Consider the following 6,000-nt stretch of genomic DNA (forward strand, 5'->3'; position numbering starts at 1 on the left):
GAATTAAACAATAGAGCATACACACATTTAAAAACATATTCTAAAGAGACAAAGCATCAGATCCATTTCACTGAAACTGTTCACCTGTTAGCCTGCTCCCCTTATCAATAACCAAGCTGCCCCCACCTGACTGATATCACCATGCTATTTATGGTATCCATTAACATGCTATTTATGGTATCCATTAACAACTGTGACTGCCAGATATGTCTGGTTCACTGGTGTTTGCAGACATGGCCTTCATGTGTTTAAGTGTGTGAGCATGCCCAGTGTGACCTTTCAATATGTTGTTGACTTACATTGCCTTCATTTCTCTATGTGTATGAGCATGCCCAATATGGCCGTCTATATTGCATGTGTGGGTCAAGTCCAGGTAATTTGTACTGCAGTGCTGATATTTGTATTGTACACTGACAGGTTGCATGCTGTCTCAGCAGGGTATCTATCGATCAGTTGGTATTGACTATTACTACATTTCTGCATCGGGGGGCACACCTGACTATTTCTACATTTCTACACAGCATGGGGGGGGCACACCTGACTGTTACTATATGCCTACGTAGGATGGGGGGGGCACACCTGACACTTGCACACAGGACAACAATGTTTCCACAACAAATTGCTTTTATTTATTTATTAACTAAACTCATGTAATTGGTCTATTCTAAAACACCTCCCCTTAGATGAAGCAGTAGCATACTTTAACAACAAATTCCTTGAGATCCTTGATTTGCATGCACCTGTTCGTTCAAAGAGAACCAAGGCAAAAACTGCACCATGGCTTTCTATAGAGTCTAAACTCAAAATTACCCTTAGAAACAAAGCATGGGCTTTATGGCGTTCTTCTAAAGACCCTCAAGATCACATTAAATACAGGCAATCCAGGAACAAAACCAAAAAATCAATTTTACAAGACAAAAAGCAATACTACTGTAATTTACAGACAGTAAATCAAAATAACCCTCAGAAGTTTTGGGCAGGTTTAAATAATCTACTACATCCTGGACAAACTTCAACGCCAATCCCTGCTGCTACTATTGATAAAACCCCTGAAGATGTTTCTGATAGTTTTAATCAATTCTTTACTGAGACAATTCAAGCCCTAGCTAGCCAACTACCTCCTAGCGCCCCTGGTCCTGAAAGTAGCACCCCTAGAAACCTACTTGCGTTCAGCTTCCAACCAGTCGCCACTTCACTTATACGTACCTTGATCAAAAAATTAAAACCCACTACACTTTCTGCTGATCAACTCCCTGCCTAGTACCTACAAAAATCAGCTGATGCTATTGCTTACCCCAGCTCAATACTAATCAATCGAACCATAGTAGAAGCTAAAATTCCCACCATCTGGAAAATATCCTATGTAATCCAACTTCACAAAGGAGGCAGCTCTACTGAATTCTCCAATTATAGGCCAATAGCTATACTCTCTCCACTTGCAAAGATTATGGAAAAATGTATTCATAGACAACTCATGCACCACCTAATCCAAAATCGCCTTATGACAGACACTCAGCATGGCTTCCGTCCTCATCACAGCACTAATTCAGCCCTCCTAGCCTTTACTAACACCATAAACCATAATTGCAACAATAATTATATATCCTCAGCCCTCTTTTTGGATCTTTCCAAGGCATTCCATATGGTTGATCACCAACTTTTAATCCACACCCTGCAAGCATTCTGTCTAGATACTGGAGCCCTCCAATGGTTTCAATCCTACCTGAATGGTCGACAACAGGCTGTCCTCTGGCAGAACAAACTCTCTAACCTTCTACCTAACACCCTTGGAGTACCACAAGGCTCTATACTAGGGCCCTTGCTGTTCTCCATCTTCATTAACGACCTTTATACTGTCATCCCAAAAGTCAGCTGTATCCAATATGCTGATGACTCTACTCTGATTTGCTCAGCCACATCTCCAGTAGAGTTATGGTCCACTACCCAGACCACCTTTAATACAATAGAAAACTGGCTTTCTGAACATTGTCTGATCCTAAATCCCAAAAAAACTAAAATGCTGTTATTTTCACCAACACGTAGATCTACTGCTTTCACCTTTACCATAAAATCAAATGATGGCACAATAATCTCCCCTGACCCATCTACAAAACTATTAGGTGTCATCATAGACAATAATCTAAAATTTGACCTACATGTTAACCAAACTATCAAAACCATCAATAAAAAACTAGGGTCACTTTACAGAATAAAAGCCTTCCTAACTCCTCCAGCTAAAATTGCCATAGCTCGCTCTCACCTTCTTTCAACCCTTCTGTATGCATCCCCTCTACTCTCGAATTTAAACAAGACTGTCCTTAACAAACTCTCAATTTGCTACAACCACATTGCCAGGTTTGCCACTGGGCTGCCTTTTAGGACACATCATTGCATCAATCTAAATCAGCTTGGTTAGCTTGAACTACCCAGCCTAATCCAGTATAACCAACTGATTATGGCCTATAAAATCCTCTATAATCCGGACAATACTCCTGCACTTAAAAATATTATCACCCCTATAACAATCCTAGACCGCTTCGATCCTCTAACAAACTACTAATTCAGACTAGCAAAATTAATAACACAGCCAGTGATTCTCTCTTTGCAAACTCTGTAAGTAGATCCTAGAACTCTCTTCCAGCTGATATTACCTTACTTTCCACCTTAGGTCAATTTAAAACTAGACTCAGACAACATTTGTCACTTAACTGGCTATGTCAATGTATCAAGCCTGGCTAACTCTCTCTAGAATGTGTAAAAACCTGTTAACCAGTTTACTGTGTAATTTAATTTAATCCTGACTTGTGCTCAGGATTAACTGTAACTTGTGGAACTTGTTTAACTTGCTTACTTATGTAATCTCTGTAAATAGTCTGTTTGTAATATGTAATGCTGGTATTATGTAATGCTGTATCTGCTTACCCTTGGAGCTTTTCTCCCCGGGCCTCTGCTGAAAATGGACATGCATCCAGTTGGACTATCCCGGTCAACAAATGTAAAATAAAATAAATAAATAAAAATAAATAAATTTTCACTTTGTTGCCACAGATGCATGTCCCTGATTATGATAGGTATGGACTCAAGAAATGCAGCTTTCAAGAGAAATAAATGGCAACTATACAAATTGCTGAATACAGGGGGATATAATTTGTGCCACGTTGTATCAGTACAGATCATGGTAAGGTCACTGGATGTTGCTCTTGTTATGGAAAGTGACAAGAGTGTGGCAGAAGCAGCTGTTCATTTTAGAGTTCTGACTTGGGCATGCAGGCTTACCAGTTTATTTATGTATTTATATATGCTGACCATATTATTCCTACTAGACTAATGGGGGACCTGAAGTGATATTCATATTGACTAAGAGGAATATTAGTCAAGGCACCAGGAAAAATCTCCTACTTCTTCTTCTGAAGATGCTGTGAAGCTCTTGAGGAGACATAACGATAGAGAGAGAGAAAGAGAGAGAGAGAGTTGAGCTGGAGGAAAGTATTACAGAGAAGGTCAGAAATGTGGATTCATGAGTGAATATAGCAATGAATTTGGAAAATAATAGAACTCCTGGTTATGTTTCTGTTTAAAAAATAAAATGGAATTACATCTAAGAGGATTATCTGACACAAAAATAAAAGTGTTACCTAAAGCTGAAGATGGCAAGCATAATTTATCATGGATTAATTCTATAGAGTTAGAAGAGGTGGAGCTAAAAGCGTACAAGTAGACGACAGGAAGTGAATCTGTACCTGTGAGATCCATAACACAGAAACGAGTAAGTTTTGCTAAGTTTCCAGATAAATGGCAAGCAAAGTCACAAGGGGATCGAACTTTATGGAAGCAGTTAGGTAAATTATATGTAGCAGCTGTGTGATAGTCTCAAAACCCTTCTGAGGCAATATAACTGAGAAGAGATATGTTGCAGTCTAACTTCATAGCCAATATATCTGATAGACATAAGTTTTAGATACAGTACTGAAACATCCAGATGTCTTGGTATTGCACATTAGGTTGTTGATACAACTGGGATTCCATGCAGTCTTAGAAAATGAGGCTGCAGTTTTCCTCATGAAAAGAAATAGGTTTAATGAAATGCGTGATATCATTCCAGGGGCAAACTGTGGACTTCAGTCATTTGGAATTGGATGAAATGGAATATATTTTTGACTTTATATCTGTTCACATTACAGAGAATTTATTGAAAATGACTTTGTTGGAACTTTGTGCCATTGTTGATACTATGTATAAGATGTACAATATGAATGTTAACATGTTTTATGTCACATGAGCATAGTGATTATTCAAGGGGCAAAAGGAACTATATTTTATAGAGACCATGCAAAGTGTTGTTGTATTTGTGAAGATGTGGGTCATTTGGTGAAATGCTACATGAAAAAAGATGCAGAAATGCAGAATATGTTGGCAAACTGAGTGTGTGTTGGGGGTGAAGCTCAATGTTGTAAATATTAAAAAATATTATTTCTAGATAGAGTGCCCAGAGTCTAAAAAGTATGTCACTGAAAAACATCTGAAGATTCATTATGATATTGCTGTAGTAAGTGAGCAAAATAATGTTGAAAACAATGATTGAAAAACTTGTTAGTGAGGCTATTATTACAGAGAAGTATGCAACTAAATTACAAAAAAAACCCCAATAAAATATGGAGGAAGTGTGTGTGTGGAGGGTAGGGAAAATTAAAACAAGTACAATGTTTTGTACTATGAGACTGATAAAAATATGACTTAACAGGAAGCAAAGAATATTAAAAATGACGGATATGTAGGAGATAGAGTGAACAGTGGAAAAAGAAAATTAAACTGTTTGTGGGCAAGCAGGGAACTAAACCATGCATTCAAACAAACTTAAATTACGTTTCTTATCTTTGGATGATAATAGTATAAAGAATTCAGTAAGAAGAAATACTGCCTTGCAAAGGTTAAAGAAGCATAACATAGATATTTGTTTTGTACTGGACATGAGGTACAGTATGAATTAGAAAACAATTGATATTTTATGGAATGATTTGACAATCTGAACCTTTGGGGCCAATGCACATTCTGGAGTAGATGTTATGATTACAAAGAATAATCAGATGACAGTGATAGAATACACAGTTGCTCAATGAGGAAGAATGTTACAAGTGACTTTTAAAATATTTTTAATAAGATTGCATAGTGTGTGTGTGTGTGTGTGTGTGTGTGTGTGTGTGTGTGTGTGTGTGTGTGTGTGTGTGTGTGTGTGTGTGTGTGTGTGTGTGTGTGTGTGTGTGTGTGTGTCTGTGTGTGTGTGTGTGTGTGTGTGTGTGTGTGTGTGTGTGCATATACTATTAACAAGGAGAAATGTTTCCTGAATTAGAAAATATGTACTAGTAAGTACTATGATAGTGTAAGCAGAAGACTCCAGCCATAATAGAAAAAGGAGGTTAAGGAGGAAGGCTGTAAGAGTAAAGGCATCAGCTTTATTCTTTTTCATATGTCAGTTGCTGCACCATAATGCTTAGCTCACTTGCGCGACTTATGGCAGCCAAGGCCAATATAAATAGGATCTGTTGAATGGACTTCATTTTTGCTATGCAATGAGCAGTGCCATTTGTTATTGGTTGTATATGGACATCAGCAGTGTTGCTGATGATCCATCATGCACACTATGACCCAAAAAGATAAATTATTTGGAAGTTCTTTTGGGACATGTTTAATGAGTGTTTATTTTTTTGATCAGATTAAAGGTTGGAAATGGGAGTATGGGAAATAAATGAAAATGGGAAGCAAGCAGAGGCCAGAAGAGAATGTGAACAAATAAGGAATGAATAGAGTAGAGATGAGGAAGGGGGGCAATTTTTTTATGGGACAGGTACACATTTGATTTTTATGAAGAGAAGAGAAAGTTAGTGAAGGAAGTAAATGGGGTAGGTTTGGTAGCAGGGAAAGCATACATGACTGACAGGGTGTAGGGTAACATGGTGAGGGAAAGGGAGCATAACCATTTAAGAGACATTAAGCAAAATGTCT

The sequence above is a fragment of the Protopterus annectens genome, chromosome 1.part1 (assembly GCF_019279795.1).
Source record: "Protopterus annectens isolate FY-2018-M chromosome 1.part1, PAN1.0, whole genome shotgun sequence".
NCBI classification, from domain to species: Eukaryota; Metazoa; Chordata; order Ceratodontiformes; family Protopteridae; genus Protopterus; species Protopterus annectens.